Here is a 26,819-nt window from a genome sequence, read left to right on the forward strand (position 1 = left end):
CATAATACTTCTTCTACTCGCATGATGCACTCGGCATCCCATGTACCCGATACGGGCCATCTATACTTTTCTTCTAACTGTTTGGTGTACTCCACCCATAAATCTAGATATAATATGGCACTTATGCCATGCTTATGATACATAAAATGGCCTGGACTGTCCCTAGGCGGGACAGGAACTGCTTCTTCTAACAGACCTTTTCTAGTTCTTAACTGACGTAACTTGGAGAATAGAGGCATGACTGGGTTGGAGTCTGGACATAATACAATACACAATGAACACGATAATTACTGAAGAACAACACATTCATACCACGACATTGAAATACATGAATGACATTTAAAATAACAGTTCGGACAGAAACTGACAGGATCAGCACTCTGCAGGATTCATTTCGTAGCAATAAGCTCCACCTCCGGACCTCCCAAACACCCTGACTGATACCACACAGGGTGTTCGAGTGATACGGCGAGGGAAAAACCCCGAAAACGGGGAAAACCCAAGGAAGGAAAGGAGGGGTCAGCAGGGAAAGGAAGCTGCAAAACAAAAGAACAGGTTAGTACACTTCCTATGTCTACTCTCAGTAAAGTCTCGCTAAAAGGACTAATCACCTGCTTCTATCATGAATCATTCTCCGCACGACGGCCTTCATCCCTTTCCTCCAATCCCTATACAACATAAGGGACACAGTTAACACATACAATGAATACAACACCCTGCACTTCTACTATATAGGTATTCCTTCTTCACATACCCCCAGAGTGGCAACACTCTTCCTCTAGAGAATTACACAGCCAAAGTTTTGCACAGTACACTGTTTCTACTGTCCAGCAGATCAATGAAGGCAAACATAAGAAAGCAAATAAATGCAGATGCTTTTTCCAAAAAAAACGATATCAATTACAGCATTGAAATCCATGGATGGAACTGAAAACCTCTTTGGTCAATACCCAACCAAACACGGTGAGGTGTAGCCACAAAGCCACTGCCACCCGCTTTGGGAATTGTAATCCGTAAATAAAGATAACACTCGTCATGAATTCATGACGGCAATGAGGAGATTGACATTCCCCTTCACTCCGCCACTGGAAGTGCCAAACCAAGTACAACTGTCAAAGTAAAGAAACGACAGACACGCCTTATCCAAGGACGTTCTGAATCAGACACACAGTAGTGTAAGTCGAGTTCAATGCGACTTGCATTTCCGGCTGCAGGTGAGCGCCCCGCGCTCATCAGAAATATATGCCCAGCAAGCAAGGTAAATTGTGTCATATAACGATACCAAAACAGGGTCGCCAAGTCGCTGTCTCCAATGCCGACCTCACTCCTGGGATGGAGAGCAGGAACCGAGAGCAGCCGCTCCCGCGTAGACAAACAGAATCACTAGCTCCGAGCAAGCCGCTCGGTAACGCTATATCGCGAGGGCCGCAAAGGCTCATGGGAAGCGTAGTTCTAGGCCCGCAATCCCTGGGAAATGTAGTTCACAATGCAGGCGCGAAGGCTAGGACCTGACAGTACGCCCCCCTCCCATGCGCCTCCTAGGCCCGGGCTTAGAGGGAAACCTCCGATGGAACGAAGCAACAGCCCTGGGAGCATGAACATTGGACCATGGTTCCCAGGAATCATCCTCGCTAGAATATCCCTTCCATGAGACCAGATACCACAATACCCCTCTGCGCATCTTGGAGTCACGAATGGACCGGACTTCATATTCGGGGCCATCCCCAAGAGCCACTGGCGGAGGTGCCCTCCGCTGGGAGGTGAGGGCCGCTTTCAGCAGGTGGACATGGAACACTGGATGTATTCTCAAGGAGCCCGGCAACCGCAACTTATAAGCCACAGGGTTGATCTTTTTCACGATCTGATAGGGGCCGATGTACCTAGGATGGAAGATGCTTCTCATCTTGAAGCGGATGTACTTGGTAGACAACCACACCCTGTCCCCAACCTGAAACTGAGGTCCTGGCAGCCTGTGTCTGTCCTCCCATCGTTTGTACGTAGCCTTGGCCTTTAGCAAATGGTTCCGCGCCTCTCTATGCACTCTTCGCAAGGTACGCATGCGAGCCAAAACAGTGGGCTGATCTCCTACTTCTGAGGGCAGAGTAATGGGCAAAGTGTTGGCATCATACCCATAATTCGCCCTGAAAGGAGACAGGCCGGTTGAACTATGCCAAGCGTTATTATATGCCAGTTCAGCCATCCATAACAGGTTCACCCATGAGTCCTGTGCAGAAGCAGAATAACACCTTAGATACTTCTTCAGGGTTTGGTTTAAGCGCTCTGTCTGCCCATCAGTTTGAGGGTGGAAGCTTGTGGAGAGAGCAGCCTCAATCCCCAAAGCCTTACACCATATCTTCCAGAAACGAGCAACAAATTGTGGTCCTCTGTCTGACACGATCACCCTAGGAACTCCATGCAAGCGGATGATTTGTGAAGCCAGTAACTGCGCCGTTTGCCCAGCGGTTGGAAGATTCGTGCATGGAATAAAATGGCCCATCTTAGTCAGGTTATCAACAACCACCAAAATAGCTGAATACCCCTGTTCCATAGGCAAGCCCGTAACAAAATCCAGACTGATATTCTGCCATGGTTGAGCGGGCGTGGGCATGGGCATCAACTGACCCTTTTGTTTGGTAGCCTCCCCTTTCGCTCTTGCACACTCCTCACAACCCTTGACCCACACAGTGGCGTCCTCAACCAATGTTTCCCACCAGAAATATCTCCGAAGCAATCTTACTGTTTTGGTTATACCAGGATGCCCTGCCATAGGTGCTACGTGGCACCATTCGAAGGCTTTCTTCCGGAGCACAACTGTGGGCAGGTAAAGACTATCCCCCTGAAATGGCAGGCCATTTCTCACCGACCTCCCCGATCTTTTTCCAGCCCATGTATTCCAGGCCTGTCTAGAACGTGCGCTCTGCACTTCTTCCAAGAACCTCTCAGCACGAACCACACATAACACCTTGGCCGCCGGAATAATGGCTTGTTGTTCTTTCTCTTGTGGTACCTCCGGCATGATTTGTCGGGACAGTGCATCTGCCTTCCGATTGTCCACGCCAGGCCTAAAGGTTACCACAAAATTGTACTCTGCAAAAAACAGCATCCAACGCATCTGTCTTTGCGTTAGATGTCTGGCTGAAGTCATGTACTGGAGGTTTCTGTGATCCGTGTACACTGTAACTGCATGACAGGCCCCCCACAAGTATTGCCTCCACTCTTGGAAGGCACGTTTAATAGCCAGGAGTTCTTTTTCCGCTATTGTATAGTTGTACTCAGCAGGGCTCAGTTTCTTTGATAGATACGCAACAGGGTGTAGCTGGCCTGTGAGTGAATCCCTCTGAGACAAAACCGCCCCTATTGCTTCATCCGAAGCGTCCGCTTCCACCACAAAGGGATGCTCAAGAACAGGGTGTGCCAACACAGGTGCTGTAACAAACGCCTTTTTTAATACCTGGAAAGCCCCCTCTGTTTCATCGTTCCATTCAAAGCGCACTCCCTTCCGTAACAACCTAGTGATAGGGACAGCCTTTTGCGAGAACTGATCGATAAAACGACGATAATAGTTAGCAAAACCCAAAAAGCTTTGCACCTCTCGCACATTCTTAGGGACTGGCCACTCCTGCACCGCCTGAACCTTCCGATCTGACATCTGTAACCCCTGCGAGCTCAGATTCACTCCCAGGAACTCCACCTCCTTGACCCCAAACTCGCACTTGCTCAATTTTGCATACAGGCGGTGTTCCCTCAGCTTCTCCAAAACCGCTCTCACCTGTTCAGCATGGCATGAGTCATCCTTAGAGTATATCAGTATATCATCGATATACACAACCACGAAACGGTCCAGATAGTCTTTCAGCACATCGTTAATGAAAAATTGAAACGCCGCAGGGGCATTACACAGCCCAAAGGGCATCACCATGTACTCATATAGACCGAATCGCGTCTTGAATGCCGTCTTCCATTCATCCCCCTCACGTACTCTGACCAGATGATAAGCCCCCCGCAAGTCCAGACGGGTAAAGATCTTTGCTTCTCTCACCTGATCAAGCACGACAGAAATGAGGGGGAGAGGATAACGATTCCGAATGGTATTTTTATTCAAGACGCGATAGTCCACGCAAGCCCTGAGATCCCCATTGGCCTTCGCTATGAAGAACAGAGGAGAGGCTGCCGGGGAGCGGGAAGGTCTGATGAAACCCAGGCGGAGGTAGTGGTCAATATAATCTTTCAGGTGAGCAGTCTCAGGGACAGACAATGCATATATCCTACAAGATGGAATTGTAGCCCCCTCTATCAGATCTATGCAACAATCATACTCTCTGTGGGGAGGAAGGGATTCTGCTTTCACTTCACTAAACACATCCCTGTAACTACTATACATAGCTGGTAACTGTACATCCTTTTCCGCTGCTGTGGCTGCTACATAAGGAGTGGATAAGACTGCTACATGGACCGAAGGACCAGCCTCCATGTGATCCTGACAAAACTCAGGCATAAACGCAAAGGTTTTATGTTTCCAATCGATCACAGGATTGTGTCTCCTAAGCCAGGGCATTCCCAGTATTACCTCGTACTGAGGTGCCGCTATGATATTTAATGACAGCAACTCGGAATGGATCATACCTCGCAAAACCACTGACAACCCTACCTCACTTGTTGTTTCGGTGATTTGTCCTGACATTAAAGGTTTGCCATCCACCGCTAGAACCACCTCGGGGTTCTCTCTCAGGATGCGAGGTAAGGCTAAACGAGAAACTAATCCCTCATCAATAAAATTGCCCGTTGCCCCTGAATCCAACATAACCAGAACTTGGTGACACTCATTCTGGCATTGCAACGTCATTCCGATCACCAAATGGGACTCTGTTTCCCCCACCTCGATGGCCGACAAGGAAGTCAGATTCCATTCTGATTTCTCCCCTCTTTCCGGACTAACAGGTTCCCCCTGCTCATCTTTGGGTGTATTGGCAGAAACAGCTACTCTTTTGAACTTACTGTTACCGGAGGCTTTGGGCTTAGAAGGGCAGTCTCTCACGAAATGCCCCCTCTTCCCGCAATACATGCACAGCCCCTGAGTTCTCCTAGCTTCCCTCTCTGCCCTTGACAACGGGGATCTGAGGGCTCCGATTTCCATAGGCTCTGTACTACTTTCAGGCCCACCAGTGGATTTTGAAGAGGTGCGATCGTAATGGAATGTACCTCTATCCCATCTTTTCCTAGCACCACCTCTTTCTGATAACCGACCATCCAGCCGAAGAGCAAGATTGATCATGTCAACACAAGTCTTGGGCTGGGGGTCCACTTGAGCCACCACGTCTTTTAATTCGTCTTTTAACCCCTGATAAAAAAGGGACATTCTCTTCTCCTCAGGCCATTCGGCCTCTGCCACTAACCTGTTAAACGAAGTCAGATAAGTCACCAAATCATTCCTTCCTTGTCTCAACTCCATAAGTTCCCTATCTACTGTGAACGAGGCGGCCCTACGATCAAATACCTTCTCAAACTCGGCTCTAAAAGCCGCCCAATCAGACAAAAGGGGATCGTTATTCTTTACCAGTGGGACCGCCCAATTAGCTGCATCACCCGCTAAATAGGAAATGGCAAAAGCCACCCTAGAATGGTTAGTAGGAAATGACGCGGGTTTACAAGAAAAATGTAATAAGATCTGAGTCAAAAAGACTTGTGCCTTTCTTGGATCTCCTGTATATCTATCTGGGGTGGCCAAAGGAATAGGTGGGGGTACAGTCACCTGCACATTCGAAGCAGTAGAGGAGGCGTTGAAAGGATTCCTAGACAACTGCTCTACCTTTTCTCTTAATGCGGCTGTCTCTGCCTTTGATGAGGCCAGCTCTTGCTGGACCAATACCAATGCATGCAACACGTCCTCCATGGATGCCATTATTGCTACCAACGAACCGGGCAGAGTGTAATTCTTGGGCTAGTGATTCTGTCAGGATCAGCACTCTGCAGGATTCGTTTCGTAGCAATAAGCTCCACCTCCGGACCTCCCAAACACCCTGACTGATACCACACAGGGTGTTCGAGTGATACGGCGAGGGAAAAACCCCGAAAACGGGGAAAACCCAAGGAAGGAAAGGAGGGGTCAGCAGGGAAAGGAAGCTGCAAAACAAAAGAACAGGTTAGTACACTTCCTATGTCTACTCTCAGTAAAGTCTCGCTAAAAGGACTAATCACCTGCTTCTATCATGAATCATTCTCCGCACGACGGCCTTCATCCCTTTCCTCCAATCCCTATACAACATAAGGGACACAGTTAACACATACAATGAATACAACACCCTGCACTTCTACTATATAGGTATTCCTTCTTCACATACCCCCAGAGTGGCAACACTCTTCCTCTAGAGAATTACACAGCCAAAGTTTTGCACAGTACACTGTTTCTACTGTCCAGCAGATCAATGAAGGCAAACATAAGAAAGCAAATAAATGCAGAGGCTTTTTCCAAAAAAAACGATATCAATTACAGCATTGAAATCCATGGATGGAACTGAAAACCTCTTTGGTCAATACCCAACCAAACACGGTGAGGTGTAGCCACAAAGCCACTGCCACCCGCTTTGGGAATTGTAATCCGTAAATAAAGATAACACTCGTCATGAATTCATGACGGCAATGAGGAGATTGACATTCCCCTTCACTCCGCCACTGGAAGTGCCAAACCAAGTACAACTGTCAAAGTAAACAAACGACAGACACGCCTTATCCAAGGACGTTCTGAATCAGACACACAGTAGTGTAAGTCGAGTTCAATGCGACTTGCATTTCCGGCTGCAGGTGAGCGCCCCGCGCTCATCAGAAATATATGCCCAGCAAGCAAGGTAAATTGTGTCATATAACGATACCAAAACAGGGTCGCCAAGTCGCTGTCTCCAATGCCGACCTCACTCCTGGGATGGAGAGCAGGAACCGAGAGCAGCCGCTCCCGCGTAGACAAACAGAATCACTAGCTCCGAGCAAGCCGCTCGGTAACGCTATATCGCGAGGGCCGCAAAGGCTCATGGGAAGCGTAGTTCTAGGCCCGCAATCCCTGGGAAATGTAGTTCACAATGCAGGCGCGAAGGCTAGGACCTGACAGAAACATTACCTGGAATACTTGAAAACAGAAACACATGAATTTCTCGAGACTAGAACTTACTAGAATTACTAGATGCACTGCTGAAACAGTACGAAACATACCGGTCTTATAAAGAGACACGTCAGGACCCGCATCCACCTAGGTGGACACTTCGTGTTGGATTTGCGTACCCAAACCCACGGACCAGAGACAAATTAATTGACCCTGTCTAGATACTACCCCAGCAACGGTACTCACCGGGCAGCAAGAACGGAAGGCCTCGGACTGGACTGGACTGGACTGCTACGACGACGGACGGACGAACTTCGGACTTCAGTTACGGGTGGGCCTCCGGATACCTCGGACCTTGGACTCTCGGCTTGGGCTCTGGTCGGGACTCGCCGCGTTCCTCCACCGCCTCGTCTGGATGCTGGACCGCAACCTCCGTCTCCTCCGTGGGCCTGAGGGATACTTGAAGCAGAAATATCTGCACGTGCACGGTATGGTTCCGTCACGGCTGCAGAGGATCAGGGGGCTTGCGTGGCTTCACCGGCGCGTGGGGAAAGGGCAAGTCCCTATTCGGGCGCCATTATGTGGTAAATAAATAATTAAATACCGGTACTATTTTTCAGGATACTATAATAACAGATAGCTCAATAAATAAGAGTCAAGATTCGAGGTAGCTGGAGTTTGCAGGTTTTAATACGGCATAAAGGACAGGAACAGGACAACCTGCACGGGAATAGGATGGCAGCTGCCGGGGGCAGGATCGGGACAACAGCATAACTTTTAATAACAGTGCACAAGTATATATAGTTAAACAAAATACATGGTATTCAATACAGTAGGCGTAGCAGTGGGCGGGGTTCGTAGCAGTCGCGAAAGATAAGGCTGAAGTGGGTGTAACAAGAGGCGTGTACATAGACATGTGATGCAAACGTAACAGAATATGTCATAAATGGGGCGGAAACATGGAGGGGGCTACCTAAGGAGCCGGGACCTCTGACCTAGTGGTGCGCGCAAGCTGGCAATGACGTGTTACTAGGAGGAACTGGGGGCTATGACTTCTGTGCTAGAAGAAGAGACTGAAGTCTGGAGAGTCAGAGCGACATGTACCTAAACACTATCTAGTATCTGATGTTTAGAGAACATATTGATAGAATCCAAAAGTTATCAGGGTAAAGGCTAACAGACTCTAAGACTGGTGCATGCATTATTCTACATGTAGTGCGTGTTGAGGAATATTAAATGACCATTAATACAGTATTTCTCTTACATGGAGACGTAAAGGCTAGACCATGACGGAAACTATTGATGCGATTCAGTAGCTTAGGAATGCAGAGAAGGAGAGCTGGACTGATAACTAGAATCATAACATACTCTTGTCAGACTGGCAGGCAGAGCCAGGCCGAGCCGGGCACTGTGAGGCAGGAAGTAAGTGAAGGGTCAGGGATACAGGTGGGGGCTGTATCGCTCCTCAGCGAGGGTTCAGGAGACAGGAGCTGAATCTGGTGTCCGGGCCCTTTTGAGGCCTAGAAACGGGGACTTTTACTGAATTAACGTGCACACTGTGAAACGTGGCCACATAACTTTACATAGGCTTAATACTCGTAGCTTTCACGAGAACTGGGAACTGGCATACTAAAGTTGGACACAACTGTACTTGCGTCTTTAATCGATAATAAGGGAATACATATGCATATTAATCATGCACATATAGCATAAGATGGGGAACACGTAGGGACACAGAACACGGCAAAATTTACTTTTCCACAACCCATGCAATCCAATATCCTCCCAATCACCCCAAATGTTCTCAAATTTCCTATGAAACCCTTTTCTCTTGTATACCAGCTTTTCCTTGACACAGCATATGTTCACTTTCCCAGTTACGTAGCTGCAGTTTAGTTGGCTTCCACAATAGCGATGCAATCTCCTTTTTTGCCAGCAGGAAGCCCAAGCTAACCAGCAATTTTTTTGTAAGAGGAGACGTCTGAGTTTCTGAGTTCTGCCAAATCCCCAGCAAGCCTAGGGTTGCCTCTGTCAGTCGACGCACCTGCGGTGATTTCCAGCCTCTCAGTAACTTCCTCCCAGAAATGGCGCATCTTGGGGAAAGCCCATATGGTATGTATGAACGTACCCTCCTGGATGCCGGTGTGCCACTGTCCCTCCCTATTTTGTATAGTAATGACTTTGTATAATAGATTCTCTGTAGCATTTTCAGCGTAATCTGCTGAAAACTTGCCTGTATCACTACTGCACGCCAGTTCCCCAACGTCAGTTTGCCAACGGGACCTCAATTGGTAAAACTTCTACTTTGTGTTAGTAAAGAGACATACGTGAGGGAGATTGCTTTCATAGTCATGTGGCAGTTCAGCAACCTCCTCTCCAGCATTGATTCCTCTTTAGTTTCCTCCCCAGCTGTGCTCTCAGTGCGTGGCACAGTTGTAGCTTTTGTGTAGGTGCTCTCTCATACTCTGTCCTTGGATGTGTAAATGATACAATACCATTTGTATCCCCCACATCTTCCAAGGTGGACAGGCTGATATGACCCCATTTTGTTAAGCCTGGTAATGTTGTCATCCGGCCCAGTCTTGTGCCCAGCCACAGTGGGATCTTCGAAGATGATCTCCTCTCTCGTTCATTTCACTTGGTTATCTATGCCACGTAGTTGCCACTGTTGCATGGGTGATATCCGCTCAGTTATCTCCACTGCACAGTGCATGCAGACAGCCCCTCCTGCCCAGCCAGACAATCCAGTAGGAAGGCCTTCTAGCGGTACGTATCCCATTTGTTGACAACACTGATCTGTGCCACTTCAGCCAAGCGTAGTATTTGCATATGTTAGATAGTGCTATGCCCCAGTCATAGGTAGACCGCTGAATTGTTTGGAGTACTATTCGTGGCGGGCTGTCTAGCCTGAACAGTGATCACAGGAGCCTATTTATTGCGAGTGTTGGGCAAGGCACGTGTGCTATTGTGCAGTGTAACGTTAAATTCAACAGTAGTAATGCCCTCCAGTGTTTCACATCTTTGTCTAGCTTATTAACCAGTGGGATCAGGTTATCCCCATAGTGGGTATCATCTTTTTTTGAAATCCACAGACCCAGGTATTTAAAGTGCTGGGTGGCAACATTTAATCTTAAGGGAGGGCCCACAGCTTCCCAGCCGCCCTTCTGCAATATTGGGGAATTCTCCCAGTTTATCCCAAGGCTGGAGAAGTTCCCATGAATAGTGACTATCTCACCTATCCGCAAAAAAAGGATTTGTCCCTGTGGGATAGGTACAGTCGAATATCATCTGCATAGAGTGATAGACGTTTCTCCCATGCGTGATCCCATCACCAGCCCTGCTTCATGTCCTTCTTTTATGGCAAATTGCCGAGAGCGGACGCCTCTGACTTTGAGCTGCGCCTCGGGGGTAGTACAGAGCAACCTGACCTATTTCAAGACGTTGGGACCAAATCCCATCTTGTTCATAATGCCGAATAGGAAGGGCCATTCCATTGAATCTAATGCTTTATTGGTGTCCAATAAGGCTACCACCAACAGAGCCCTAACTCCCTCTTCTGCGCAATGTTATTATAAAGACATTGAAGGTTAACTTTGGTTGATCTATAGGGCATGAATCCTATCCAAGATTACCCTTCTCAGTCAGTTTGCCATTACTTTAGCAAGTATTTTGGTGTCCGAATGAAACAGAGATATCAGCCTGTAGAAGGCCCACCTGTCTGCAGGTTTCCCGGCCCTGGGTATAAGGACAATGATTGCTGTGCACCTCTCTTTTTTGTGTAAATAACTCCACACCCCAACAGTATGATGCAGTGTTTGGACACATGTTGATAATGACTGCCTTATGATTAGGAGTGGGGAATACTGGGCATATCATAACAAAGACTAGCACATGATGGGTTTGGGGGTTTTTGTATAGTCTGACATAAATCAATTAAACTGTATTTTAATGCACAGTATATTGAATCTGCCAGTCGAGGGATCTTGTATACTAACCTTAAAACAGCATCTGCCACTTGATGCTCATTGCAGTACTGCTGTTCTTACTTTTGCTTTTTATGTTTCTGGCCCAAAGTTATTGTGTCTGTAAATCCATGCCTGTTGCTGTCTGACTTGTTGCGATTTATCTCAGAGCATGTATTGGAGGGTTGCAACCTAAACCGCACATCAGCCCCTGTATTTTAAGATATATTTGGTTTGTGGTTGAAGATGGTTATGTCAGTGCTGCTGGGTCTGCATTGTAGTATGCTATTGGGTCTTGTATGGTCCTCAGTGTCTGTGGTGTCATTGTGGTTAGCTGTTTCTTAGATTTATACCTTCTCTCACTAGATGCTGCTGTTTTATGAGTGGAGGGTCAAGACTGATTTGCATATGGCTAGGTCCAAACTGGAATGGCATGGTGAGCAAAAAAATGATGGCTTAAGGCCCAGATCTCTGTACTGGGGTGAATGTATGACATTGTTCTGCATTCTGTCCATCAGTTGTTTTTGCATTTGTCACCTTGAGTGGGACGGATATGCCCAGACGTGGGTCCTGTGCTCTCCATGCCACTGGAGTCAAGCTATCCTGGCTGATGAGGGCTAAAAGCCCGAAACCGGTCCTACGATGCTTGGTTTCAGTCTAGGGAGGACCTGGCCAGGCAGTGTGGGCTGGACTAATCCCATTGGGTGCAGGGTCAAGACTGATATGCATATGGCTGGCTCCAAACTGGAATTGCATGTGAGCAAAAAAATGATGGCTTAAGGCCCAGATCTCTGTACTGGGGTGAATGTATGACATTGTTCTGCATTCTGTCCATCAATTGTTTTTGCATTTGTCACCCTGAGTGGGACGGGTATGCCCAGACGTGGGTCCTGTGCTCTCCATGCCACTGGAGTCAAGCTATCTTGGCTGATGAGGGCTGAAAGCCCGAAACCAGTCCTAGGATACTTGTTTCCTTCCAGGGAGAACCTGGCCTAGCAATTCAGGCTGGACTTTTCCCATTGGGTGCAAGGTCAAGGCTGATTTGCATATGGCTGGGTCCAAACTGGAATGGCCTGGAGAGCAAAAAAACAATGGCATAAGGCTCAGATCTGTGTACTGGGGTGAACGTATGACATTGTTCTGCATTCTGACCATCAATTGTTTTTTGCAGGTTTTTTATGAGTAGCATTACTTAGACTTTTAGGTTGAGTTGGGAGAAGTCAGTAGTTAGCAATAGATTTTCTAGGTGATAGTTTTAGTTGCACTGTATGCACCGGTCAGAAGGTGCTTCGTTCCCATAAAGTACTAGACATTTCTGTAAGTATTCTGAGTTTTGTTTGATGATCTCTCAGCTTTCAATTTCTGGTTCACTGACTTTTTAGGTCGAGCTGGAGAAAGCAATGCGAAGCATTGAGTTCAGCTCGACAACTAATAAAAAAAAAACGTTGCCCGTCTCCTGGGAATCTGAGACAGGGGTCGGGCATGCGCGGCGATTGGTGTCTGTGAACGCGCACGTCCAGGCCGGCGCCGTGCTCATCTCCTGCCTCAGATTCCCTGAAGTGCGCAAATGCACACACAGCCACACACACACACGCGCACGCGCGCACACACACACACACACACACACACACACACACACACACACACACACACTCACTCGCACACCCCCCCTTACCTCAGTCCCGCAGTGCTTTCCGATGTTCTTCACCCGGGCCCCGGGACTTCAGCTGCCGGACCTGGGAGGGCGGCATTTCTAACGGGGCTCTTCAGAACCAAAGTTAGAAATTGCGCGTATGCGCGGGCAGCCCCCGCCCTCCCAAGTCTCGTCACAGGCCGGAAACTGCGAAGAAATTCGAACCTGTGACCTTGATCCTCTCACCCACAGTACAGGCGACAAGCACTGGCTCCTGCATAGCGGCAATTTCCAGTATATGTGAGTATAGGTTTCAGCAACAGAACTTGAAAAGCAGATACTCCGCCCATTGGCGCTCCGCAAACCGCCCTCTGCTCTGCGCACCTGACCTTTAACAGCGCCCAAAGGTATGACAACAGCCATGTACGACCTGTGCAGCCCGACAGTGGTTGCCAGGAGCATGCTCAGTCTTTAGAATGCCTCGGTGAGAAAGTTCCCATGTCTCGATGCTGCAATCCACCCACAACACTTCGACCCGGCCCATTGACACGCATAGAATGGGTACTTTATAAAACTTGTTTGTTTGTAGTGCTTCAGTCCACGCTTCTCCTTTCTAACCGCTGTAAATAACAGGCGTTAAAATAAGCCCGTTCAGCAGTGCTAGCACAGAACGGACAGTTGGGTCTCTAGATGTGAGTTTTAGGAGGGAGGAGCTCACAAGGGGCCACAGATAAATAATATACACACATATATATATATATATATATATATATATATATATATATATATATATATATATATATATATATATATACATATATATATATATATATAATATTTTTTATTAAGTAGACTATAAATTAAATATTATTATAGTCCGCACAAGGGGAAAGGTCTTCGGAGTGTCTCAATCTGTCCCATTGTTGTCTTCACATCACTCTCCTCTGCAGTTTCTTTCTTAGGCATTTACACTCCTTTTCTCCTTATATCTTTCTGAACTACTCAATCTGCATATCTCACGCCGTGTCTCCTTCCTCCCCAGCACCTTCTTTTTACATTCACTTTCACATACTTCCTTGCATCTTCTACACTTAACCAATCCCCCCACGCACGTCATACCCGCTCACCTATACGCACTGCATTATCTTTAACTTTCACCCTGTCAGTATTTTGACAGCTGTGTTCATCCTTCACACGCGTAATCCAAGTTATGATTGGCATGCCAGGCCATTGCTCTGTTTGCTCCACTGAGGGGCCAAGGATTGCATGAGCATGTGTTCAAAGCCCCTTTATGACACAGTGACAGGCACTGTGACAAATTCACACGGCATTCTGCCTGGACTCCACATCTGTCAGTCGTGGCCCACCCACAATCACAACTCACACCGCTCCATAGAAGGAACTCGTTACTATAAATGAGTAATACGTTGTTGAGAAAAGCAAATACTCTTAAGGAATGCAGGACTAATTAAAACATGAAACTTAAACAAGAACAGCATTGCTTTTCCGAGGTTGAAGGCAGTTTTTGTTTTGGCTTCTTCGGTCGTGTTTTTATTTTAGGTCTCGCCTACACAGCGTGCATGTGCTCTCGCTGTTCTTGAAAGATGGGCGTTTTCAGTGTTCAAATGTTTGAACTACACGTGCCAGTGTGCAGCCTTCTGTGGCCAAAAAAACGAGAACTGCCTAAAAGTGAGAAGAATGACAATATGATGCCACTTTGCTGCTATGAAACCGCTTCAAAATAAAATATACAGGAATACGCGAGCATTCTGTTTCAACACCCTGCTTTTTTTCTCTAAATTGCAGTCACAGTCACGAAGAATGTAAATTACTCCCGAAAGAGCTTTATTGTACCACATGTTGATGACAATGTGGAATATCAGCCAATTCTCCAATTCCTAATGAGCTTAAGCGTGAATGTCCCCTTTCTCAACATCGAACAGTACTTGTATGATTTCCTCTCTCTTAAATTGCTTTACAAGCCTCTTAGGAGAGGTAAGATGAGCCTAGGCCTGGCTTTCTTATGGTAAAACAGCACCATTAACGTGTGCAGAATTCATCTCTGTTGGAAGCACGCAATCAGTTGCACTTGGACTGCTTTCTGTGTTGCCACCTTAGCTGAGAGCGGGCGGGACACAGGGCTCTTGCTGATTCTATTGTGATTGTAATTGTAACTGCATTTATATAGCGCTTTCTTCCCTGAGGGGAAGTTGAAGCGACATAGATGGCATCCAAATAGAACACAGGCATGCAAACCAGTAGTGAATGTGTTTGTGGGGTGCAAGAACGGCATCTAGCTGAGGTGTATGAAGGAGAAAGGAATTGTGTGTGTGCTTGTGTGCCTGGGCATGTATGGAGAGAGTGTGTCTGCGCGTTTGTGTGTGTGCGGAGGGAGTGTGCCCACCGTTTTGCCGTTCCCAAGTGCTGAACATCGCACCTGTTACTTATTACCCGATTAGTAGACCTCGGAAAGATGAGAGGCTGAGTCGGTGCTGCCAAGATTTAAAGTCGTGGCGCACCGGTCATGCACAAATAGGAGCAGCGAGCGCACCTCTTACTGAACCATGGATGTTAGCACAAAAGGACTGTAAATAATATAATCGGTCAAATAAATATCAAATAATTTGCTATATTCATCAGTTAAAGAGAATGAAAAGCAGACGGAATAGATCAACCGTGACTTCAGGGCGGGTCAGAATTTGTAATATCTTTGTAAATGGGAGCAATTAAGACATTAATGCAGGAAATTTGAGGACTCTGCAGATGCACTTGATGTGGCTTGTGTAGAGAGTTGTGTTGCTTTATTGCTAGATTTACGCTACTTAACACGTGCTTTTGTGTATGGGCACTGCTTCTAAGGTGTGCGTGCAACCTGCAAGACTCTGGCTCGAATCTTGGTGTGTCCTCACAGCTTTTCATCATTTTACTAAAAGTCATACCACTCTGTTGAACAATAATGACATTTTTTCTTTTCTGTCAAACGCTGTCTGCATCTCATCCAGGCTTGGATGTCCAGTCTCTAACTGAAAATAGGCCGAATAGCGGTGATAAAATAAATACCTAATTATTCATAATAAAGTATCCAGCTGTTTTTTACTTGAACACAATCTGCCAAGCCTGGGCTGCAAGTACATGACATTTAAAGTAGTGATTCTAACGGGAAAAAAGCCTGACTCGTTTATCTAGGAAAGTTGTTTTTATTGGTATCCACGCCGTGCCTTTTTTCGGTAGATCCAGATGAAATCCGTGTGCTTCGATGCAACTTTTCTAGGTGGAAAATTGTCGTGCCGTGGCTATCGCTTAGTTGATAGCTGGGCGAGCAGCGTCAAGAGTTTTACCTAAGGAGCGCCACTGCCCGCAGCACTATGTTGGACTGTAACCTGCGGCTTGCAGTCCACGTCCACATATCAGCAACACAAATGGAACCCACTAAGCTGTCTCACTGAAACGCACAATCTTTCCCCCTTTGAAGCTGTCCTGGAGCCGCCCACTCCCTCATCATTCCCTTCATCTTCCCCCCTGAAGCCCCCGTCGCTTCCCCTATCATTTCCTCTTTCTCTCCTCCTTATGGCCCCTTTCTCGCTCCTCCTGCCCCGTCCCCTTTCTCTCTCCTCCTTATGGCCCCTTTCTCTCTCCTCCTGCCCCGTCCCCTTTCTCTCTCCTCCTTATGGCCCCTTTCTCTCTCCTCCTTATGGCCCCTTTCTCTCTCCTCCTGCCCCGTCCCCTTTCTCTCTCCTCCTGCCCCGTCCCCTTTCTCTCTCCTCCTGCCCCGTCCCCTTTCTCTCTCCTCCTTATGGCCCCTTTCTCTCTCCTCCTTATGGCCCCTTTCTCTCTCCTCCTTATGGCCCCTTTCTCTCTCCTCCTGCCCCGTCCCCTTTCTCTCTCCTCCTTATGGCCCCTTTCTCTCTCCTCCTGCCCCGTCCCCTTTCTCTCTCCTCCTTATGGCCCCTTTCTCTCTCCTCCTGCCCGTCCCCTTTCTCTCTCCTCCTTATGGCCCCTTTCTCTCTCCTCCTGCCCCGTCCCCTTTCTCTCTCCTCCTTATGGCCCCTTTCTCTCTCCTCCTTATGGCCCCTTTCTCTCTCCTCCTGCCCCGTTCCCTTTATCTCTCCTCCTTATGGCCCCTTTCTCTCTCCTCCTGCCCCGTCCCCTTTCTCTCTCCTCCTTATGGCCCCTTTCTCTCTCCTCCTGCCCCGTCCCCTTTCTCTCTCCTCCTTATGGCCCCTTTCTCTCTCCTCCTGCCCCGTCCCCTTTCTCTCTCCTCCTTATGGCCCCTTTCTCTCTCCTCCTTATGGCCCCTTTCTCTCTCCTCCTGCCCCGTTCCCTTTCTCTCTCCTCCTTATGGCCCCTTTCTCTCTCCTCCTGCCCCGTCCCCTTTCTCTCTCCTCCTTATGGCCCCTTTCTCTCTCCTCCTGCCCCGTCCCCTTTCTCTCTCCTCCTTATGGCCCCTTTCTCTCTCCTCCTGCCCCGTCCCCTTTCTCTCTCCTCCTGCCCCGTCCCCTTTCTCTCTCCTCCTTATGGCCCCTTTCTCTCTCCTCCTGCCCCGTTCCCTTTCTCTCTCCTCCTTATGGCCCCTTTCTCTCTCCTCCTGCCCCGTCCCCTTTCTCTCTCCTCCTTATGGCCCCTTTCTCTCTCCTCCTGCCCCGTCCCCTTTCTCTCTCCTCCTTATGGCCCCTTTCTCTCTCCTCCTGCCCCGTCCCCTTTCTCTCTCCTCCTTATGGCCCCTTTCTCTCTCCTCCTTATGGCCCCTTTCTCTCTCCTCCTTATGGCCCCTTTCTCTCTCCTCCTGCCCCGTCCCCTTTCTCTCTCCTCCTTATGGCCCCTTTCTCTCTCCTCCTTATGGCCCCTTTCTCTCTCCTCCTTATGGCCCCTTTCTCTCTCCTCCTGCCCCGTCCCCTTTCTCTCTCCTCCTGCCTTTCTTCAGGCCCCCTCTCCTCGCACCTGCTCGGAACAGGTAGAGTTGTTGCACTGATAACACTGTCTCAAAGCTTGTTCTGTGAACACCTCGCTAAAATCAAACCTGTGCCTCACAAATGCAATCAGAGCCTCTTCTTGGGACGGGGTGGACCGGGCGGATCCAGCCGCCCCCGGAGGTGGGTATAAACAGGGCACCGCAGGCCTCTGCACGTGTGCTCTAGGGTGTGGGCAGAGCAGGCATCTACAAGGTGGAAAGGTCAGAGGTAACCTTCCCAGCACACCAGCCTCAGCACTGCAATTGGGCAGAGCTGCCCCCTGGACGCAAAAGGGACAGGCAAGCTCCTGCGTTGCACACCTGGGCTGAGGCACAGCAACCCCTGAGAGCGAGTCAGACGAGGCCTTGTCCAGCACACCAGCTTTGGCGCTGTACCCAGAGCTGCCCTCTGGAAGCTGAAGGGACATACCTGCTCCGCTGACAGCGCTGTCCACCGTCCCCAGCGGTGCACACTTGGGCGGAGCACCCACTGAGAACATTTCCGGCGCTGCACAGCCTCCCGGCGCTACATGCCATACCCCGCTGCACGCCATCCCCGGCGCTGCACGCCATCCCCGGCGCTGCACGCCATCCCCGGTGCTGCACAGCATCCCCCGCCCTCCACGCCATCCCCGGTGCTGCACAGCATCCCCCGCCCTCCACGCCATCCCCGGTGCTGCACAGCATCCCCCGCCCTCCACGCCATCCCCGGTGCTGCACAGCATCCCCCGCCCTCCACGCCATCCCCGGTGCTGCACAGCATCCCCCGCCCTCCACGCCATCCCCGGTGCTGCACAGCATCCCCCGCCCTCCACGCCATCCCCGGTGCTGCACAGCATCCCCGGCCCTCCACGCCATCCCCGGTGCTGCACAGCATCCCCGGTGCTGCACAGCATCCACGGTGCTGCACAGCATCCCCAGCGCTGCACGCCATCCCCGGCGCTGCACGCCATCCCTGGCGCTGCACAGCATCCCCGGTGCTGCACAGCATCCCCGGCGCTGCACGCCATCCCCGGTGCTGCACGCCATCCCCGGTGCTGCACAGCATCCCCCGCCCTCCACGCCATCCCCGGTGCTGCACAGCATCCCCGGCGCTGCACGCCATCCCCGGCGCTGCACGCCATCCCTGGCGCTGCATAGCATCCCCGGTGCTGCACAGCATCCCCGGCGCTGCGCGCCATCCCCGGCGCTGCACGCCATCCCCGGCGCTGCACGCCATCCCTGGCGCTGCACAGCATCCCCGGCGCTGCACAGCATTCCCCGGTGCCGGCGTTGCACGCCATCCCCGGCGCTGCACAGCATTCACGGCGCTGCACAGCCTCCCCGGCACTGTCTCTGAAAGGTGAAGGGTCAGGGACAGGCTCACTCTGCCATCATCCTCAGCAGTGCCCCCTGGAAGGTGCACAGCATCCCCGGCGCTGCACACCACTCCAGCACTGCCATGGGGCTCTTCAGGCGCGATAAGAAGGAGTCCAAGGAGCAGGAGATTGCCCCGGCGGAGCCCATGGCCAGGGACCGGCGCCTGGAGAGCGAGATGGCGGTAGGGGGACTTCAGTACTGCGGCCCCGGTGGGTCATTGCATGGGCATGGCCGTGGGAGCTGTGTCTCCATGGTCTGTGGGAGCATTGCACCGAGGGCCTCTGGAACACGTGCATCCTCCAAGGAGTATCTGTAGCCACTAGCCAGTGTGCGCACGCGCATTTGGCATTATTTCACTCCTCGTGCATGTTTAAGGATGGGTTAGAATCTATTCGCCTACATACACCATTCTCCTCAGTATTTTATAGTGTCTCTGGTTCTACTGACTCAGTTTGGGAGTTGATGTAAAGGAGGACGGTAATGTGATACTTACACCACAAAACGACAGGGGTTCATCCACCACCCACCCTCCTCTGCGCCCACATTCTCTCCCCCCACCCAGTTCCCGTCTCACCACCCTCCCCATCAGCGCCTTTTAAGCAGAAGAAGCGCCTTGTCAACGAACTGGAGCAATGACTTGGGACCACGTGTACTGTTCGATGCTCCGCTGCTCTCTAGCAGACATACATGATATCATACACACATTTATACATACATGTTATAAGCCAATATGAGTACATACATGCAAACACACACACACACATATATATATATATATATTGCCATTATAAATTACAATAACTTTTATTGAAGTATTAATTATTTAAAAAATAAATCCATTGTTATTTGTGATATCAATACATCTAAGTCACATAAATACAACACATATTGCATTACTAATGCTATAGGTGTCACATTTGAGAAAGTTAAAACTATTGGCATTGTAAATGACAAAGCTATTAATTCCGCTACTTTAAAAACCAACACATAAATAAAAAAAATTGTCATTTACAATACCAATAGCTCAAACTTTCCTAATGCGAGACCTATTGCATTGCAAATGCTTGTTTGTATTATGTTTTCATGATCTTTAAATACAAGCAGCAAACATAGTATGAAGTGGGTGATCTATGAACCCGACAAGTCATCAGTTATAGCCTAATACATACTTACAAAATGTAATATATATAAATCAGATACACTAATTGTCGGCAAGGGTACTCTATAGAAAGACTGACAACTATATAATCAAGCTCTGTTGTGGTTCAGGAAGGCAACATTTCCTATGCATACATCACCTCTGACAGCATTTTGTATCATCTTCCCAGGTGCTGATTAAGTTTAAGGTAATTTCCTGCGCGATCATTGATTTCATTGCAACACTATTCTTTCCTAAGCTATGAACATGATGAAATTAAATCTATTAATTAATAGTCTTGCTGTACCATAGGACTTAAGTCTCACAGGGGTGTGGAATTTAATAAAATATCTACTTGTCCATGGGGCAGGTTGCTTCATAAATCTACTTGTTCTGTAACAAAATCCACTTGTCCCTTTGGTGCCATGTAGTGCAGGGACAAATTATGGCAGCAATCTCATTATGTAAGAGCTCTGATATAGCCTCTCTGATTATGCCAGGGCTTAACCATAGTACTGTTTGAATGCTTGCAATCCCCTTATGTTGCCACATTTCTGCAGATCTACATACCGGGGCTGAAGGTAGTGGTAAGCAATAGTTACAGGGTTAGAAAACCCTTTTGAGTCTGTGCAAACCTACTAACTTGTATGCTTTAAAACTTTTCAACAGCTCGTCTCTTATCTTTTCCCATACTGAGAAATGTTGGAAATTTACTCCTGACAATGGCAGATGTAAACCTTCTTCCAGAGTTGCGGAAAAAAGTGGTTGGAGGGAACTTGCAAACACTCAGATTTTCACATGATCAAATCTACACATGCACATTTGCTCATGCTAAAATGTAGTTCACAACTATTTTCTAGGAGTACTATTTCTTGTCCTACTTCTGTAAATTCTTGGGAATTAAGGAAAGCTGTATAGCTGCACTTAATGCAAGGACATATACCATGGGTGCACTTTTGAGACTTTCTTTATTAATGGGGCCCCTGATTTGGTCTGGCATTGACCATTATCTTTTGTGTTTATTAAAATTCTGTCTCTCATGCTCCTTGTGAAAGAGCAGAATATCGGCACACTAAGTAGTTTTGTTCAGTGCCAGTACTTACTGTGGCAATGTGTGCTTTTTGAGACCAATTTTTTTTTGCTTTTGGCAATGTGTGTTATAATGGTGAGGGCCCGACAACTCCCACACCAATAAGGTTGTACAAAAACCATGCTAAAACAAGTCACACATTGACAAAACTAATTGAGTGGGGTGATAAGCCTTCCGTCTAGTTTGCGTTCTGTAGTCCTGGCGTAAGGTAGTTTAGTGATATTTACTCTCTAAAGCAAATCAGGATTTTCATTGAAAGGTTGGGCAAAGGGATGGGCACTATGTGCTACTTTGCATCAAGGGGTCATTCCATAGGTGAATAATGGGTGTTTTCCTGCATCCACCCATGAGTATTGATGCACATACTTCTCTATTAGCAGTTGTAGAAAATTATTTAAACAAAAACATCACGCTTCCTTGAAGCAGGTGTGATGGAGGAGATACATTTCAGTTTGTCCATACTTTTCAAACTTTGCATGTGTGCTGAGTTATACAGCAGACATACAAAGTGGGTAAAATAGTAAAACATAGTTTTTAACCTATTCTTGATAGAATGCACACCCTCATGCACCATGGTGCACAAGTGTGTGTTGGGGAATGGCAGCCTCAAATGCACTAGCGCTGGGTGGGAGGAAAAGCAGCGCCATATCATGGTAGAAATAACACCGTTTTTTTCACACTCCACTTGACGCGATGCAGTGCTGCATTTTTGGTGCTGCGTTGCGTCAAAAGTTTGCAATAAGGAAAAAGTGTATAGCTAGCTAATTGGTGCAGAACATAACTAAATCTCTCTACAATTCACAGAACCACCCTATAGTAACAAATATATATACACCAGTATATTACTTCTTTTATGTAGAGCTCTTAATCAGCTTTGTAATTTGTTTAAACCTTTTAAATATATCTTATTCAGTTTCAATCATTTCATATAAGACTTTTGTTTGGAGACAACACGATTGCAATTATTCCATATACGATAGACGTAAGGATGATGGAGGCAGTGCGGCAGGTGTCCACTATGCGCATTTTGGCATACGTGTCTTCATCAGGTAGCCGTCAATTGCACAAAAAGGGGCTTGAACACGATACTTGATGATGCAAAGCAAAAGATCTAGAACTTCATATGTATCGTGGTAACTAGATCCTGCGCGATGACCATTATTCTATAAGGATGATTAGGCTCCAAAGAATACAGCTTCAAATGTAAAAACGAGTTCTGCTTAGATGGTGCAGGCGTGGTACATATATACGCTGCAGCTGCTAAAGTATTCAGTTATAGATACTGTTGGTTTTCTTCGTCCAAAAACTAATGAAAGTAGTACGCAAGTAAGATGCCAAATTTACGAAAGATAATACGCTAGGCTCGGCTGAGGACGGGTGCATTCCCCTTTGTAGATATGGAGATGGTCAAATACACCTCATTCCGCTCGACGTGGACGTAACAGCCTAATCGGGCTCCTTAGGTTTTAGTTTTTAGACTCTTCCAGATATATCCTTCAAGCCAATTGGAAAGGCGTACTTTGACAGTACATTTATAAGTTAAAATAAATGGTATGCCATCTTTATCCGTTGCATATTTATGCACATCTATGAGGTCAGCGTGCCATTGATGATTAAGGACCCGATTTATAATTTGGAGGAGGGGCTTTTACTCCCTCAGTGCAACAGAGTAAATTACTGCTTCCCCACTATCCAAATTTAGAAATGACCAACATGCCCGTGGTGATTTATAGGCATTGGCAACAACTGAACTCACAGCAGGTCCTGTTAATGCTTTTCTAAGTTTTATGCTAGGCTCCATCAAAATTACAGAGTCGCCCGTCAAACGTATGTTTTTATTTTCAAAGAAAATTCTTTATTGAAAATATAATTATTTTTTAAAATGTATGTGTAGGAACTGGGGTCGCCAGTTCCCCGGGGGTAGCCTGGCACGAGCAGGTAGGCACCCGAAAGCTTATGTGTTAAGTGACTACACAGCACACACTCCCTGAGACAATAAAAGGCACGCAATGACTGACGCCACTCCAGTGTGTTTGATTAAAAATCAAAGAACTTTTATGTAAGATTAAGGTTCAGGAGTGGAAAATCACAGTATCATTTGGTCATTAAAGCATTTCATAGGAGGGGAGAAAAGGGAGCAGTTCAATATCCAATTTAACATGTTGCAATAACATTCCATGAAAGAATTAGCATTTCATCAGTTAACAGTGAACATTTCCTGAAAGAATTAGCATCTCATTAAACAGGAGCAAACATTTCCTTAGGTATGGACGAAATCTCCGTTTCATCAAGTGAGTTACCCGTTCAGTAGGTAAACAATTAACAAGGGTGAACACTTCTAAGCAAATGTCCACAGGTTTTCAGGTGGGTAACCTAATTAACCTCTCACCCAACAAGGGTGAACATTACCTAAAACTCCTTAGCCGGAATAAACATATCCTTCAGCAGGAATAAACAGTGCAGTTAATGAGGATAGACCAGTTCATTAAATGTAGAACATTTCATGCAGAATAAACATGTCATCAATCAGAGGGAACCCCCCATAAGGTAAACATGACAATTTCATCATCAATGCAGCCTCTCTTAATAATCGTTTGCCTGCAGGAGTAAAGGGGTGTGATTCTTTAATCACCACAGCATATCGCAATAACCCTGTCAGGAAAGAAAATAGCGTTTCTCTACACAACAGTCAACATTCCAGTAGATAACTGTAGGCTTCCTTTAGCATCTCATTAACCTGGAATCAACCATGCCCAAGGTGAGAAGGAGCATAGATACACTAGGCATTAATATCTTAATTCCAGCATTGCATTAAAAGGGTAAACATTTCCTCATGTCAGGCATCAGCATGGTCATAACTAGGAGTAAAACCTTTCCCGCGGTACAGATAAACATTACATCCACTACGAACACCTCAGCAGATCAGAATAATTCTGACCTTAGGTCATTTGAGGCAAGTCAGAACAGTGCCTACAGTAACATGAGCATTTCTTCAAGTACCACATTAAAGCATTTTCATGGAAGCCTTTTAAAATGCATTTCCTGAAAAATGGCAAAACATTTCATTACGTAATTTCAGTAAAGTAGAAAAATAACACAGCCTGTCACGTTATACTAATCAGCAGGCCAAAAGGGTACTGTCATCAACCATGGACTAGCTTGCAGGAAGCAATTACAAACATTTCCTCTTGTAAATAACAGTTTCATAGCCAGGGTCAAATCATCAAAATAGTACTGGCATTACCATTTCCAACCACAGTAACAGTGCCCTAGCCAGGGGTAACTTTTCTTAGCTGAGGGCCCCACTGTGTATTTTGGGAGCCCTGGCCCAGTTCACACGGGCCTTCTCCGGCCTAATTGGGGCCAACGGGCCCAGTTACCAGTTTTCCATGGGGCTATTCCCCAGTTCAGGGAGTGCAGGGGCCAACGAGGCCCAATTTCAACTTTCCCCCGGGGAGGGCCGAACTCGGGGCCTTCTCCGGCCTCCCGCCCACCTCGCCGAGGTTTACCTGACTCTTCGGGCCACTCCGGGCCCCTGGCGGTGATCTCTGGTGGGAGGGGCAGGCTCTGGCCCTCCCGCAGGCCTCACACGGCCTGGGGATTCCTTCTGGCTCCACCGGGGCTGACTCCAGCTGATGGGAGGCCCTCCGGTGAAGAAATGCTCTGTTTCCGGGCCCGTGATGACGTGGGCGGCCCGGGAACCAATCAGCAGGCAGCTGGGGCGGGCGCGGCAGCGTCAGCCAATCGCTGCGCGGCGCCGGATGGGGGCGTGGCTAGGGACGCCGCGTCCCCAGTCATGTGACGCAGGTGAAGGCTTCAGGCCTTGTCTGGCCTGACAGGAATCCGCGGCGGCCTACCTCAGAAACCGGGGCCGCCGCGGGTGATCATCCAATCTGGGGCCGGGCTGCGGCGGTGATGGCGGGCCCACAGAAGGCCTCAGCAGGCCCGGTACGTAACGTCCTGGGACAGCGCCTCCCCCGGAGGCACAGCGCGATCGCGGCGGCCCCCTCCTGGCACCGAGGGCTGCCGAGGGCAAACTACAGCTCTCCACAGGGCAGCCCCGGCTGCACGGACCACTGGGGCCAAGGCCGAGAGTACCCTCGCTGATTAGCGCCTCAGAAACAGCGCGCTCTAGGTCCAGTCGGCGTTTGCAGCGCCTCAGGCAGTACAGCGCTTGGGGGCAAAACATAGCGCTTCGAGGAGGCGGCGCTCCCAGGCACACAGGTAGCGCTGGGCAATGCGCAGGATACAGCGCTTGACAGGGATAGCGCTTCTCGGGAAATCACCGCGCTGCTCAAGGGGGCAATTACCACAGCGCTCCGGGCAACAGCAGTCTCTGGCAGAATCAGCGCTGGGGCAGTTTCCACAACAGTGCTCCAGGGCAGCAATCCCCTCTCGAATTCCAGCGCTTATCAAGGGGCAATCACAGCACTCTCAGTAGGATAGGTAGCTCAGGGGGCTTGCGCTATCAAGGAGGAGCGCTTAGCAGTACAGGCTAACAATTCAGGCAGGACAGCGCAGGCCAATACCTGGTTAACTCCCAGCAGTCATGAGGTAATTTGAAGGGCTTCTTTTTCTTGGCGCTTGATGGTTTCTGCGCCCTTAAAAATATCAGTCCCTTGTTTCTTGATTATTGAAGGGGGGGTTGAGTTGGGGGCCTGCAGGCAGTCTTCCTCTGCAGGTCACTGTAGATGGGCCCTGGGGTTCCCTAGCGCCGGGCCAGATCAGGGGGCTAGTCTAGGACACCTCACCCAGCTTAAGAGGCAGCACCTAAATCCTGTCAGTCCCAGTAGCATAGGTTCCTAACTAGGCCCTCCTGCCTAAAACTCCTGCGTGGGTTCCCCAGGTCAGTGATGCCCCAACTGACTGGAAAGTTTTCCCTCCCTTGCTTATATAGGCCAGGTCAGGTGACCACCCTCTAAGGCGGCAAAACTAAGCTCCGCCCTTATTCTAGAAGGTGCCAGGAGCTTCCCTACTTTAACTGTGGGCAGGCAAGGCAGGCTGGAATGGCAACATTGTTTGGAGTCCCTGCCAGCTCCTGGCAACTAGAATGCGCCTTAACAAGACCACACTGCAGTAAGAGGGGTCAGTGGCAGCCATGTTGAGGGAAGAGGGCACCTATACCATACATTGGTTTTAACAATACACAGAGCATTACAACCTCGCAGGGCCTATACAAATACATTATAAAGGGGGGACATCATGAATTAGGGGACGCAAAAAGCAAACAATTTCAGTGAAAAGGGCCAAGTCCAACAGTATAAAAATGCATACAACAGTTTTCACTGCCCCTTACTGCAAGGGTTTTTCTGGCGTGATGGGCAGTGAAAACTGACCTGTGTGTCTGGGAGGACATACAGGTCAACCGCCCACAGCCATACTCTTATCAGGCCATCAGAGGGGTGTAACCACGCCGGAGATGGAGTGGTCTCCACTGCGGTTACATCAATGGACCTTCTACATTTAAATCAGGCAGACGGACCATTATCTTGGCCATAAGCATATCCTTAGCCATAAGATATAAATCAGTACCTTAGGCCTGTTCAGAGTGTAGAATTTCTTTGGAAGCATTTGCATGCACTGTTACCTAATGTATGAG

The 26,819-nt window shown here is 48.4% G+C and overlaps 1 pseudogene across 1 annotated transcript in view; it reads left to right on the forward strand.

Annotated features, from left to right (window-relative positions):
• LOC144772287 (uncharacterized) overlaps window positions 1-26,819 on the forward strand; it is an 87,935-nt pseudogene that overhangs the window by 55,405 nt on the left and 5,711 nt on the right. The window lies entirely within an intron of this gene.

Source organism: Lissotriton helveticus, chromosome 8 (assembly GCF_964261635.1).
Source record: "Lissotriton helveticus chromosome 8, aLisHel1.1, whole genome shotgun sequence".
Lineage (NCBI taxonomy): Eukaryota > Metazoa > Chordata > Amphibia > Caudata > Salamandridae > Lissotriton > Lissotriton helveticus.